Source organism: Planococcus citri, chromosome 5 (genome assembly GCF_950023065.1).
Source record: "Planococcus citri chromosome 5, ihPlaCitr1.1, whole genome shotgun sequence".
Taxonomy (NCBI): domain Eukaryota; kingdom Metazoa; phylum Arthropoda; class Insecta; order Hemiptera; family Pseudococcidae; genus Planococcus; species Planococcus citri.
In genome coordinates, this window is record NC_088681.1 from 62,664,972 (window position 1) to 62,681,121 (window position 16,150).

General features: G+C 32.8%; 1 protein-coding gene across 1 annotated transcript in view; it reads right to left on the minus strand.

Moving 5' to 3' along the window:
* Positions 1-16,150, minus strand: part of LOC135849512 (G-protein coupled receptor dmsr-1-like) — a 387,918-nt gene that overhangs the window by 340,886 nt on the left and 30,882 nt on the right. Inside the window, exon 2 of the mRNA XM_065369987.1 lies at positions 3,616-3,691. The gene's annotated coding sequence lies outside the window, so the exon portion shown is untranslated. The remainder of the gene's footprint in view (positions 1-3,615; positions 3,692-16,150) is intronic.

Consider the following 16,150-nt stretch of genomic DNA (forward strand, 5'->3'; position numbering starts at 1 on the left):
GTGATATGTCGAAATGTATGTTTTTGAGGGTGTAGATCACGAATTTGACAATTGAATATTTTTTTCGTAGGGGTCAATGGTGGGGGCTGAGGGGTGAAAATGGTTGAAAATTCAAAATTTGACTATAATGATGTGTGATATGTCGAAATGTATGTTTTCGAGGTTGTAGATCGCGAATTTGACAATATTTTTTTCGTAAGGGTTAATGGTGGGGGATGAAGAGGGTGAAAAATTCAAAATTTGACCATAATGATGTGTGATATGTCGAAATGTATGTTTTTGAAGGTGTAGATCACGAATTTGACAATATTTTTTTCGTAGGGGTGAATTGTGGGGGATGAAGGGGGTGAAAATGGTGAACAATTCAAAATTTGACTATAATGATGTGTGATATGTCGAAATGTACCAAGTATGAATAATTCAACTGAAAGTGAGTAATTTTCATCAATTTACTCGATTTTAGTTGTTATAAAGTCATTATAGAGGTTTAATTTACGTTAAAACTCCGTTTTTTTCCTACTCTGCTACATAAATAGGAATAGAACAAATTTTTGCTCGTAGATGCACGGGAAATCCCAGGGGCTAGTACTTAAGATAGTGTATTTCAAGATGCCATTTGCCATTTTTGCCCCCGAATGCCCCGGCGACCACAACAGTCAATTATAGTGAAAAATCATGATGAATTTTGTTTAAATGTTACAAATTTTTTCTTCCAGGTACTTTGACGGCTCTCCAATAGAAAATTCTCCACCCCCACCCTTCACCTTTTCTACACCTTCAAAAACATACATTTTGACATATCACACATCATTATAGTCAAATTTTGAATTTTTCACCGTTTTCACCCCCTTCATCCCCCACAATTCACCCCTACGAAAAAAATATTGTCAAATTCGTGATCTACACCTTCAAAAACATACATTTCGACATATCACACATCATTATGGTCAAATTTTGAATTTTTCACCCTCTTCATCCCCCACCATTAACCCTTACGAAAAAAATATTGTCAAATTCGCGATCTACAACCTCGAAAACATACATTTCGACATATCACACATCATTATAGTCAAATTTTGAATTTTCAACCATTTTCACCCCTCAGCCCCCACCATTGACCCCTACGAAAAAAATATTGTCAAATTCGTGATCTACACCCTCAAAAACATACATTTCAACATATCACACATCATTATAGTCAAATTTTGAATTTCTCGCCCCCCTCACCTTCTCATCCCCCACCCCTACAAAAAAAATTGTCAAATTCGTATTCTGCGACCCAAAAAACATAAATTTTGCATAAAATTGCATATTTTCGGACTTGAACGCAAAAAAAACAAATTTGTGGGCTTAAGGTCCACAAAAAAGGGGGAATTTAAGCGTACACCGGATTCACCTGGACACTCCAAATTCGTGTTCAACGTATCAAAAAACCCCCGAGTACCAAAATTCAGCTTGTTATCAAACTTTTCCCTATCGTCGTAATTAAAACAGTGAAAAAAAAATTGATCGCAAATCTTGGAGTCAAAACTCACATTTGCCATTCTTTGTCTGGATATTAAAGCAGTAGGGAGGGACTAGGGAGCTAGGTGAAAATCAGCCAACACACGGAATCGTGTGCTAGCAGCGCTATCTAATGATTCATTTTGGTATTATAAGTATTTTCAACTGGGAACACTATACTAACTCAGTTTTTCGCGTTTTTCTCAAAATCGTTTATGGTAGCAAATGTGAGTTTTGATTCTCAGCTCCTCATTTTTAGAATTGACTTCACCATCAATAAAATTGACTAACTTTCAGAATGATCATGGCTCGCTTTCTGACTTGACTTTATAGTCAGCATTGACTTTATTTACTTTACTTTCAAAATTGACTTCATTCCAGAATAGTCCTTAAGTATTTTCTGACTCCAAATTATTATCAAAATTGACTCATTTATTGACTTCAATTCACACTTCACTTTCAAAATTGACTTTCAGAATGGGCATTATTTTCTGACTTGACTTCATCATCAAAATTGACTTTACGTATTTACTTTATGAAGGTACTTCAGACTTTACCCACAAAATAATTGTCTTAATTTCAAAATGGACTTCATTTTCTGATCTGACTTCATTTCAGATTCAACCTCCATTTTCAAAACTGAATACAACATACCTACATTTCGACTGAATTTTCAAAAGTAACTTTATTTTAGACTTGACTCTATTTTTAGAACTGAATCTATATTCTATGCACCTCCAAAATTTACTTCATTTCAAACCTCACCTCATTTTCAGAATTAAACCTTGGGTTTATTTTCACAATCAACTTCATTCCAAACATTTTCTTCATTTCAAAGTTGTTCAACTTTATTTCAGACTTGACTTCAATTTAAACTCGGCGTAATTTTTATTTTTCAAACAAAATTTCTAAGCTGATTGAAAAAATGAAGAAAAATCAGGATATTTCAGCAATTCTGGCAAAAATTATGTAATTTTGAAAACGTTAGCAAAAAAATTTCATTTTTTTTTGGCAATTTCAGCACTCAAAATTTGAATAAAACATCGTGTAAGAAGCCATGAAATTGTCATGAGTTTGCTTTATACGCAGTAAAAATTGCCTAAAATGCATGAAAAACCATAAACATACTGTTGAAAATGTGTTGAGATAATTTAACCCAAGACAGTGACTCACAAATTTCACAAAGTTGACCAACAAACGGTAATAGGTACATAAAATAGCGCATGAAAAATTGTCAAAACATGTTAAAAATCGTTAAAAATGAAAAAAAAACAATAAAAAATAGAAAGTAAATGAAACATTATAATAGTTTTCTAAAGTATTATAAAATTTTCGAAAAGTGACGTAAAAGACAATAAAATTTTGTGAAAAAAATACAGTCATAATTTTTGTTAAAATTGCGGGAAGTGTTCAAAAAACTGAGAAAAATTTGAGAAAAATGAAATAAAAATGCCAAAAGCGAAAGAAATTGAGTAAAATATGACAAAGATTGTCAGAAATAACACTAAATTTTAGAAAAAAGGCGGGAAAAAAACATGAAACACTTAAATTTACATTTAGAATTTCAAATACCATATCTATATCTTATTTCATAACAAGGAATCGACATTTTTCGGGAAAAACCAAGATCCTCGCCAAAAAAATTAAGAGGAATCCAGCACAAAAAACGTTTTCAATTAATCAAGTCTTATTTTTTTCAAGAGGCCTCGCTTTTGAGATATTTGAGCTGCAGTTGGAAAGCCAAATTTGAATCAATGGTTCAAGTTGAGAAGTTTTTCCAGACTTTCTATTTTCAAAAATTAATTTTGAGAAAAACTTGGGATCCTTTGAAAAACCCGAATTAAAGAAAAGAAAATTGAACGACAAAAAATTTTTCATTTCTACGGTGCAAAATCAACTTAGGCTTAAAAAACGAGAACCTTTGTGAAATTCGATTGTAACCCAAACAGAATTTTTGCTCTCACGTTATTTAATATTTTCTCGCGAGTATTTTAGAGAATACTTCACACACACTTGAGACAACGAAATAACATCTTCAAAATCCCATTTCACATACTCAGATAAGTACGTAAATTCGTACCTATTTATTTGTTCGTATCCAGATCAACTTACCTTAAGACGTTTTCGCTGCAAGATCAGATTTCCCAGCTCTCCACAACAATTGAATATCTGCAACTACGAACAATTCCTGAAAACAAAAAAAAAACATAATCCAATCAATAATCGATCATTTATGGTAAAAATTTCAACACACAAAAGAACGAAAAACTACGACTATCTCTCAAATAAGTAGGTATAAAAATACCCGCTCAAAAAGTGAAAACCTTCCCACCTAAAAAACCCTTTTCTCAACTATAGGCTCGAAAATTCTCCGTTTTAAATTACAATGGCTTCGGTTTCAAGGTGAAAAAAATTTCCGCTCAAAGTAGAAGAAGAAGAAAAAAAAACAGGCAGGCAGGTACCAGTACCTACATCGTACACCTACATAAAAAACGAAGACGAAAAATAAGAAAGAAGGCGAAAGCGAAAGCGAGAAAAAAAACTGCATCATCATTTTGACATTTTCAATAACCCAGATAAACGCGCCCGAATAAACAGCAAGTTCGCGAGCAAAAATTGAATAAACGAGCGTGCAAAAAAAAAGACTTTGAGTGAAATTTTATCCTCTACATCGAAAAGCTCTCTTGCGAGCAAAAATTTCATCCGATTTAAATCGTAAAATATACACACGAAAATTCCTGCTATATACGCGGTAAAATCCCGCGTAAACTTTAACGAGCTTCGATAACATACACGCATTTCGAAGCTACATTGTTTGTCGCCTCGTCGTCGACTCGTCGTTTTATCGTACCTACGTCGCGTCGTCGCAAATCATGGAAAAACACAACCCTTTACTCTACAACCGACGGAAAGGTGGATTAGAGGAGGGTAAAATAAAGAGTATAGGTTGATATTGTACGGTATGGTATGGTATGGTATACCTTAACTCGACTATATACAACATAGCATGGCAAACTATCGTGAAATCATCTTAAATAATAATTTCCCGCACGCACATTCTCTCTCCATATATCGTCATTGCTTACAATCGTATCGTTCTCTCTACAATTATTTTCCCCATCACTGATGGGCAGGTTTTGTTCTTTTCTAACGTAGCGTCGTCGTCGACTCGACTCGACTCATCGACCTTCGTTACCAACCATCTTATTTACTCCTAATCCCAAAAATTCGTTTATTTTTCGAGCTTTTCTTCGACGACGACGAACGACTCGACGCGAATGAAGATTGGTGGTGGAGTGAGAAGGAGAGACGAAAAGTGAAACGAATTTTCACTCTACGCTGAAAATCGTTTCGTGTATCGTTTTATTATCTGCGAGCGAAGACGACGACGACGATGCGATGCCCCGCTTGTTAGGAGATAGGCAACCCATTATTACTCGAGACGACTATACCTTTGCGACGCGAGCGCGATGAGTAAATTTGAAACCTTCGAGTTGATTTATAGGGTCTTTTTTAGATTCAATTACATCACGTCGTCGTCGTAAGTAACTGAAACTAACAAGTAGGCCTACACGCAAAAAGAAACCACCCTTTCTCCCCTCGACACAGGTATCGTTATCCAAGTGATACCACAAACAAATCGCAAAATTTGAAACTGATTTTTTTTGCAATAAGATCGAGTTTGAGGTCAAAGATCAGAGGTATCTGTACAGGAATTTGTTAACCAAAAATCACTACGAAAATATTTTACCCCCCCCCCCCCGAACAACTTTTCATTTTTTTGTTTAGACTTTATAATTACACTTTACAATGAATGAGGAAGGTAGGGGCCTGTTCATTTCCTCAAATTTGCAATTCGCAAATGACCATCTCTATCCTAGTATTGGTCATTTTACATCTAATCAGCCAGGTTTTTGGTTTGGCTTCTCCGATTTTTCTGGACATTTTTTCGTAGGTTCTTCACATTCCAAGAATATTTGTGAACAATATCAAAAATTTAAATTTCAAAAGGTAGCCAAATTATGAAATTATGTTTTGGAAATTTGATGATGATGATATCTTTATTGCTTGTACTGTCCTTTGGACATCTAAAGCATAGGGATTGTAGGAAAAAAAACAAAAACAAATTTTATAATTAAAAATAGCCATATTTTTGCACTTTTTTCAGAACCCCTTCCCTCCACACAATTTTTTAATGAAAATCATTCATTTTGAGAGAGTTTTAAAATGATGAAATGAATTTTAACTTTCCATCCCCGTTTGATAAAATTTTTAGAAAATTTAAAGTTTCAAAAATCGACTAGAAACTCCAGTAATTTTCAAAAAATCGCTGGATGCTCCAAAACGACTTGAAATCCTCCTGCAGTTGACTTCGTAGCGTATTGAAATTAGTTTGCAGAATAAATTTCAGCATTCCAACTCCATTTTGATGAAATTATGTGGGAATTTCGAGTTTCACAAATCTGCTGGAGGCTCCAGAACTGCTCAAAGCGGCTCGAAACAATTTCCAATCGATTTGGCATGTCGAAAATAGGGTATATCCCAAATTTCAGCTTTCTAGGTCAATTTGGTAAAATTTTGATTTTTTTCTCACATTTTGGCCAAAATTTGATTTTCAAAAATTCACCAAAAATCGAAAAACGCACTTTAGCACTTGAAATTTTGACAGGTAATAAATTTTTGCTTGATCTTTCGATCTACCTTTGTACAGTTTGAAAAATTTCGTGTAAGTCCTATGTTGGAACGCAAAATCTGCGATTTCGGCTGACCTGTCAATCAAAATGGCCCCCATTTTGTAAGTAATGCCACTTTTTTTTTGAGAACAAGGTCCAGAAATGTTCCTTAAGACTGCCCGCTTTAAGAAAAAAAGTTGTCCCGGAGGATTGACGGGGAGGGGTGCGATTAACCAAAAAAGTTACAAAGACATGAGCAAAACATTTTACTGCAGAAAAAAAATCACATAAAAAAGTACAATGTCAACACTCCAATGCATTTTTCTGAAAAAAAAAAGATTTTGATGGTTAATAAAAGACAAGAGCTCTTTTTGAAATTTTTGGCAAAAATAAAGCAAGACTTTTGGACAATTTTTTAAAAAAAATTGAAATTTTATGGAATTTTTTGCAAAAAGAGCTTCAATTTTAGTCATTTTTGGTGAAAAAGGCAAAAGTTGGCATATTTGAGTAAAAATTCTTTTAAAATTTGGTGAAAGTGAGAATTTTTTGCCAATTTTTAGCAAAAAGCCAATACTTTTTGCAATTCGCTAGAAAAAGTATAGGTAATACTTTTTTGATTTTTTTAATTTTAAGGAAATTTTGGGAACCAATGAATGTGCTTGGGAAGTAGGATCAAAAAAAATGAGCTGTAATTCATTTCCGACGCTTTTAAAAACATATTAAACGATGCGTCACACGATAATTTACATTTTCTGACATTTTGATCAAAATTTTGGGATTCCTTACAATCCTCCCCTCTTACATGGTTTTGCAAATCTCATCACAAAAAATTCATTTTGGTGAATATAATACATAAGAATTAAGAATATAATTTATGTTTCCTGGATTTTTTAAAAACTTCTGTAATATAGGCCTAGCTTCAAAATGCAATCTTTTAAAAGTTGAGCTTTCAGAAAAAATTCAAACTTCAAATTTTTCTGAATTGAAATTTTATTTTAATTTCAATACTGAAATTATATTTTTTTACTAATTCATTCATTCTGCCTTTTTGTCTTTTCATCATTTCGTTATTTTGTCTTTTCGTTGTTTCATCGTTTTTTTGTTTCGTCTTTTCGTCGTTTTGTCTTTTTGTTGTTTCGTTGTTTTGTCTTTTTGTCTTTTCGTCATTTCATCGTTTTTTTTGTTTTGTCTTTTCATCGTTTTGTCTTTTCGTCATTTCGTTATTTTGTATTTGTATTTTTGTCGTTTAATCGTTTTTTTGTTTCATCTTTTCGTCGTTTTGTCTTTTTATCGTTTTGTCTTTTTGTTGTTTAGTCGTTTTGTCTTTTCGTCGTTTCATCGTTTTTTTGTTTTGTCTTCTTGTCGTCTTCTTGTCGTTTTGTTTTTTCATTATTTTGTCTTTTTGTTGTTTTGTCGTTTCATCATTTTGTCGTTTTGTCTTCTCGTCTTTTTGTCGTTTACTCTTTTCTTCCTTTCATCCTTTCATCCTTTTGTCAGTGTTGGAAAAAAAACGTTTTTTTTTTTTTAAAAAAAAGACAAAACAAACAGTTTTTTTTTAAAAAAAAAGACAAAACAAACAGTTTTTTTTGTTTAAAACAGGGTTTTGAACTGCTGGATTCTCGTGTGTTTTAAACGTGTTTTAAACATGTTTAAAATGTGTTTTAAACACGTTTTTAACACAAATTCATTTGTTTTGGATTCATTTTTTCAAATATATGTTATCCAGTCATCAACTTTTAAGAAGTGATGTCATAAAATAGCTATAAAGTTCAATAAATATTTAAAAATTGAAATAAAAACACAAAATTTGCCGTTAAAAAAAGTATAGGAAGAAGAATGAAAATCTAAAAATTCATTTCCTTCAATTTCACTACTTTTTTAACCAGAAACTGAAAAAAAACGTGTTTTTTAAAATGAAATTGAAGTTGAAAAAAAACTTGTTTAAAACGAAAAAAAAAAAAAAACATTTTAAACAGAATTTTGTTTTAAACACTGTCTGTTTTTTTCTCAACATTTAAAACACTGTTTTAAACGTTTTAAATATACGGTGCTGTTTTAAACTGACAACACTGCCTTTTGCCCTTTTAAACTTTTGAACTTTTGTCCTTTCATCTTTTTGTCTTTTCGTGATTTTGTCTTTTTCACTTTTTCATTCATAAAATTATACTTCCATGGAGTGACTTTTTCAAAATTTGCAAGCAATATAGACACAATGAAAAAACATAATTTTTCAAAAACTTTTTAAAATTTGTATTTCAACCCTCAAACATCTTTCATTGGAACCTGAAATGAATGCTGAACTGGACAGAATACTGAACAGAACTGAACTGACTACTGGACTGAAGAGGCTATAGAATTTGAAGAGAGATGAAAATTTGATTTTTCATAGTAGGTACCTAAATTTGAGGAAGTTTAACAAAATTTTCGTATCAATGAAATTGTTATCAAATGAACCTATCTAGCAAGAATTTGAGATCTGTCAGTCAATATTCAGCTTCTCTCCTCCATCCCTCCCCACATGAATTAAAATCTTCAAGATTTTTAAAAAATGGTCATCTTGAAAAAAAAAGCTATCGAGGTATGCACCTGCTAAATTTTGTCAATTCAGTTGTAATAGAGGCAAACGGAAACACTGTAAGAGACGGTGATAGTAAGAGACACTGCCGGACAGTATTGAAGGATAAAATATTTTGATTGTGGTAATTATGTTCAAAATTACTCCCAGGGAAAGGAGAATTTCCCTGGTCGTTGCTAGCTCGAGAGAATGAGTGTCTATGAATCCGTTTCGACTATTCATCATTAAAAAGAGAGGTTTAAATAAAGAACACCTCTAGAATAATATGTACATTCTGTTTATTCTGATTTTTACATATCATACAAATTTATACTCAAAGAGTTATATTGGTTAGATGCTATTTAACGTACAAAGTACAACTAGGCAATCTATTATACGCTAGTGTTAGAGAAATAGCTATATTATGTCACTAAAGAGGCGTAAGGCCTTGTGCGTAAGAATATTTATATACTTACCCTATTGAAGGAGCGATAAATCATTCCCTGCGTCTGTGTAAGCTGATTAGGCTTACTGCACATGATTTTATGACGATCACGTCATCAAATCCAGAAAAGAAAGGGAGGCAATTATCTTGCAATAATTACGTCAAAACACTGTACACTTTCACACCCCTACTGAACGGCTCACTAATACTAGGCCTTATTGGTGTGTACATATCCTACTCTGCACATTTACCTGATATCGCTGTGTGATGTCCGGAATCATTACACGCGAGTCGAAAATACCTTGTCCCACAACGACATAACGGGGGACAAGTTAATATCAATTATATTAACCCTCAAGGGGGTTACAACAGGGGACGAATGTACGGCACAACCTAAATTATATGGATTGAAAAGCACTTGACTAGATCCTATCATCGCGAATAATAAGAACTTGTCTATTAAGATGGAGATTCGACAACCAGTGACACCACACTGGACCTCTGGTCCTCTGCATAACGACGACACGAGAAGGCTCTTAAGAAGATGTTTCCACTTCGGAAGACTTGAACGAACTCATCTTTCTTTCTCATCCGATGATCTGTCGCGGTGCTCGCTCGGACCATCGTGGGAGTTAACACGTAGACCTTGACCATAAAAAGGTGGATCTTATTTCTCCTCTTTCGAGGGGAATACATTAGAACCGGTATAGAGAAACTTCTAGCAATTTCCTCTTACGCGGTTGGGCCATACCTGTACCTTACACAGTTCTTATGCGTCCCCTAAAAAAAAAAAAAAACAAAAAAAAACAAAAGGGGAGATTATCCGGAAATGGGCATCTCGAGTGAAAAAAAAAACGAATTATAATCGAAAAATAAATCCCATTGCTTGAAAACAGAAGTCAAGAAACATCCCTGTCCTTCTCTTCCACCACAAAGGGTGAAAGTAAATGTTTTCCGCCGCAAAATATTTGTAATTTTTATTTTCTTATGGAGGAAGGAGAGGGTGGTTGAATATTCGCAAAATCACGTCTTTTTGAGATTTTTTCACTACAGTTTTTTACAAGGTTCCGTTAAATTTTTCAGAAAGACATGAAATTTTAACGCTCTCTATAAAGAAAAAACTCTTGTACGTAAATGATTGCAACATCATTAGCACGATATCTAAGTATGTATTCATCAGCTTATGGTATTTCATAGATCACCGAATACAGACTCCTAGCTAATTACCCCAATTATACCGTCACTGTCAATTTTTCATTTCGTTCTTCCGTTTTTAAATAAAAATAAATCAATTGAACAAAGCACGCACGTAATGAATAAAAAAAAAAGCACGATGAATTTTAAACGAAACAATTACTATTTCTCGGAAAAACGTAGTCACTTGGCAGACAATTCGCATACACACCAACGCAATGAATTAAAAATGAATATAATTTCATGGAAATAATTAAATCACAGCGAATACAAAGCAAAAGGTACAAGTTGGACGGATTAAACTAATTAAAAGTTTTGATATTCAACAAAATTAGACGATCCTTTTGAGAAACAAAACTTAGCGAAAAAATTTTATTATAGTATAAATAAACTCGAGTAGGTATTCAATAAAATATCTCTCGCTTTCATGGAGTTTTGTTTTCTCGTTGACAAAAAATTACAAAGATACGTCGTCGCCGGTTCACAGAAAGGAAGACGAAGGGGACAGTTGAGTTAGCTTTAAGTTTTCTTCAACTGGCTGTTGATTTTCACATCATTTAAAATTAAAATTAAGTAGGTTAAATGACGAATTGTGTATGCGAGATTAAATCATCACTCGTGACCCTCTCTTTTACACTTACTGTGTACTTCGAAATGAATTATTTTATTTTATTATTTCTTCGAGCTTAAGGACTTTATATTTCGAGAGTAATCGCAGTTTGAAAATTCTCATCCTGACATTTTTTTGAAAAATACAACAAACTGTCTGAAAAAACACCCTTATCTCGAGTTGGAAAAAATCAACCCCCCTCTCTTAACCTCTCCCATTTATACGAAACTATCCACGACGAAAATAGATTACGATGCGGCCAGTATTGTCAAATATCATACTGATACATTTTCGACCTTCGACGAGAATAAAGTTTCGGGCTACAAAAGCTAACTTCTCGTATATTCGCTATTCCGACTCCGAGTCTAAACAAGTTTAAAATTATATTAAGCCTTCGAGATTTACTTTAGACAGTGGCGTTTATCGTGGCTAAATTACTATGGCAGCCTTCAAAAGACAACGCAGCAATGAGCAATGGAAGGGACGGGAGCAGAAAAAACCCCATAATCGTCGCCAACGACCGTTTGAAATTTTTATTAAAATCCTCGCTGTGACTTGTCAATTGAGAAAGGCTCGGCAACATCATCGAGGTACATTATTTTCACCAAAACGAAGACGAAAAAAAAATCATCAGCGAGGCTGCGAGGCTTTCAGAGGTACTCGTATATCAGCCAATTTTCTCTTCGTTATTTGAAAATGGATTTCGAAAGGGAAAAAAACGAGCAACTTTGGGGTAGTTGCGACCATTGAACGTGGAAAATTATACGTCTCCGCCTCTGGAAACTCGAACAGATATGATAAAATTAGGCCTATATAATAAGCCATTATATTCGAATGAAAATGTACCTACTCGTTGAGTCGTTGAACCGTTGCTGGTTGACGTAGTATTTTTTTCTCGTCTTCTTTAATTTTGTTACCACGACAATTGGTATGTAGTTGCAACATATTCGCAGATGGTTCGAAAAGGTCAATAGTCTCCATATCATCCAGTTCAGTCCCCCTAATCAGATTTGAATTGGAAAATTAAAAAAAAACAGAGAAGTAACTTTTTGCAATGGCTCTCTCAATGATGGAATGTATTATTAGTTTTTTTTTTTTTTAAATAAATAAAATTACTCTCATACAAATTGAATCATTTACACGATTTCCATTTTAAAAAGATCGCAAATATCGCGAGCAAGGTGGAAAGAGAGTATCGTCCACTTTCTCATCTCTGTTCTTTCAAGTTGGTCACAAACCAAGCTCCACAGATACATACAGCTTTAAGCTAAACATTTACTGCAGAATACATCTCGATAAGCATCTCAATCGCAAAAAGTACCACACAATGTACACATCAAGTCCATAGACGACATTAAAAAAAAAAAAACGAGGAAAATTCCCAAGATTCCGTATCTTTCCATTTTGATTTCCTGTACGATAATTAAAATACATATATACTTGATTAAGAAAACACGCGGCTGCAGCATGCAAGAAGCACGAATTACGAGGGTAAAAAAAGGGTTTGAGCAACAGAAATGAAAAAAATATCCCTCGAATGCTCCGGTTTGAAGTATCTAATGAGAAAAATTACATTTTAATTCGTTTATGTAATCTTGGGACGTGTTTCCCAAGACGAATAAAATGCGACTTTTTGCTTCTTTTACAACTTAGAATGTATCCATCGATAACACATTTACCACACATTCAATTATGGAAAACAAAAACGTTCAACTGTAATAATATTTAATTACATTTTTAAACCTATTCGACGTTTTCTATTCAAAGCAAATGACACCCTAGAGAACGTGTATAACCGTTTTCTCGAAGGATTGAGTGTCGCGACGTCGTAAAAATCCACTTTTCAAAATCGTTTGGGGTTGAAAAATTTGGTACGTAAAAAATTACGATCATTTTTGTACGATCATTGTGCAGCGGAATTCCACCAGGGATGTGGGTGGATTTGACCTCAAGTCAAAGATTCCATAGGGTATAGTAAATTATAATGCTGATACGAATGTTTGGAGTTCAATAAGGCAGCTGATGCCTTTATCTTACACGTGATGAAAATTTTTTTGATTTTGAATTTTTTGAAACGTAAAAATTTCTATATTTTGAGCAACAGAGTTGAGTTTTGATAAGTTGAAGCAAAATTTTTGCAAGAAAGCAACTCTTATGGCAAGATTTAGGAAAAAGTAGAATATTTTGCAAAAACACAAAAAAAATAACTCTTGTGACGAGCTTTAGGAAAACAAACAGAATTATTGAACACCTTTTGACCAAAAAAAAACAACAACAACAAAAACAAGAATTTGAATAATTTCAGTTTTAAAAAAGTAGGATTCTCATCTTTCCTAAAGAAAGTTTTAAATCATAGATAGGTTTTTTGCTTCGACTTCGATATTTTTGAAAAAATCTGACATAATGTCAAAAAGACGATGAATTTTACACCTAAATTTTCAAAAAAAAAAATCGGTCAATTTTCTTCCAAAATTTCAAATTCCCGGCAAAATGTCAGAAATTTAGCAATGATTTTCCCCAACTATCGAGTTGATAAATACTTCGAAAAATGTTGAAAATTAGTGCCTATTTCAGCTACTTTTTGGACAATCAAGAATCATTCACATTCTGAAAAACTCATAAGAAGCGAACCTCATAGAAAAGTTTTGACCTCACGAGATCCATTTGCAAGGATTTTATTTATGAGCGCCAAAATTTTGTGAAAACAAAAAAAAATTGTGTGATATTGACAATTTCTTCGAGCAAGAAATAAAAATGGATATCCTGAAGGAAGTATACACATTTAAGACCCTCAAATCGTGATTTTTATCCACCAAGAACCTTCATTTTTCAGTGAAAATATACTGGTAATTTTTTAAAACAAAATTGACTACCTATAATTTTATTCATTATGTTCTAAGTTTTAACAATAAGATTTTTCAGCCAAATTTGTTTTCAAGTGGAAATTAGGCATCATTTTTGGCACAAATCAAACTGTCATTGCGACACAAAATAAACAGTAATTTTTTGGCACAACATAAACAGCCGTTTTTGACACAAACTTGACAGTCATTTTTTTGGCATGAAATAAACAGCCATCTTCAGCACAAAATGAACCAACATTTTTTTAATACAAAATGAGCATGAAATATCATTTTTCATTTTTGGCATAAAATGATTACTCATTTTTGGCACTAACATGATATCTTCTTTTTTGGCACTAACATGATATCTCCTTTTTGGCACCAAAATAAACTTCTTTTTTGGCATAACATGGTTACTCATGTTTGGCATCAAAATATGTAATTACTCATTATTGGCACCAAAATATGTTATTACTCATTATTGGCACCAAAATATGTTATTACTCATTATTGGCACCAAAATATGTAAATTACTCATTTTTGGCACCAAAATGATTACTTATTTTCGGCATTAAAATAATTACTCATTTTTGGCACCAAAATGATTACTTATTTTCGGCATTAAAATAATTACTCATTCTTGGCACCCAAATGATTGGTCTTATTTTTGGCACCAAAATGATTACTTACTTTTTGGCACCGAAATGATTACTCATTTTCAGCAGCAAAATAATTACTCATTTCCGGCATCAAAATATGTCATTACTCATTTTTGGCACCCAAATGAGTAATCATTTTTGGCACCAAATAATTATTCATTTTTGGCACCAAATAATTATTCATTTTTGGCACCAAATAATTATTCATTTTTGGCACCAAAAAATATGTCATTACTCATTTTTGGCACCCAAATGATTACTCATTCTTGGCACCCAAATGATTACTTATTTTTGGCACCAAAATGATTACTTATTTTTGGCACCAAAATGATTACTTATTTTTGGCAGCAAAATGATTACTAATTTTCGGCATCAAAATGATTACTCATTTTTGACACCAAAATGATTACTTACTTTTTGGCGCCAAAATAATTACTCATTCTTGGCAGTAAAATAATTACTCATTTTCGGCATCAAAATAATTACTCATTTTGGGCATCAAAATATGTCATTACTCATTTTCGGCACCCAAATGATTACTCATTTTTGGCATCAAAATATGTCAATACTTATTTTTGGCACCCAAATGATTACTCATTTTTGGCATTAAAATGATTACTTTTTTGGCACGAAATAATTACTCATTTTTGGCACCAAATAATAGCTTATTTTTGGCACATCATTATAATTTATTTTTGCCAGAAAATGACCACTCATTCTTTGGTACAGAATGATTACCTACCTACTCATTTTTAACACAGAATGAACATAATTTTTTGGCACAAAATAAACAGCTATTTTTGCCACAAAATAAACTGTTATTTTCTGGCAGAAAATTGACAGTTTTTATTGCAAAAAATAAACAGTTTGGATGTTTTTGAAACAAAAAGATCAGTCATTATCAGTACAGACCGAATCGTCATTTTATGGCACTTGAAATAAAATCTTATCTTTGGCACAAAATTAAATGTTATTTTTGGCACAGATCGAATACCTGTATTTTTGGTACAAAATAAATGATTATTTTTGCCTTAAAACGAACATTTGGCACCACGGTCAACTGTGATTTTTGACACCAATACTCAATTCCATTTTCAGCACAAAATGAATCGTTCTTTTGCAGATGGAGTAGACCATCCGTCATTTTTTACGAGTAATTTTTTAGAAAAAATGACTAATAATTTTCATCTTAAATGTACATAAAATACTACGATCATTTTTATGGACAAAATGAGCAGCCAATTTTGCAAACAAAATGAATCGTCATTTTTAGTCAAAAAAATCCCTTATTTTTTAGACAAAACAGACCATCATTTCTCAGCCTTTTCCAAGTCTTTTGAGCCTCAAATAAGAGTATTCAATTCAACTCATAAGTAAATCAAAGATTTCTAAATTGAATAAAAATGTCGCATCACCTAATTTTTCCTACTCTTCTAGAGCTAAAAAAAAGTGGTGGAAATGGTGATTTTCAAAATTTCGAGACATTCAACTACTCTTTTTCTCCACCACACAGTCCTTTTCAAGACTCCCCAACCCACAACATTATTCAAAAATTCACTTTAATTTGTTTTCAAAAAATTCTTCTATAAGGGAAAGGTTTCCAGTTTTCAAAAAATTTTAAGGCACACAATCTCCTCGTCAAACAGATCTACTGAGGACAAAGTTATTC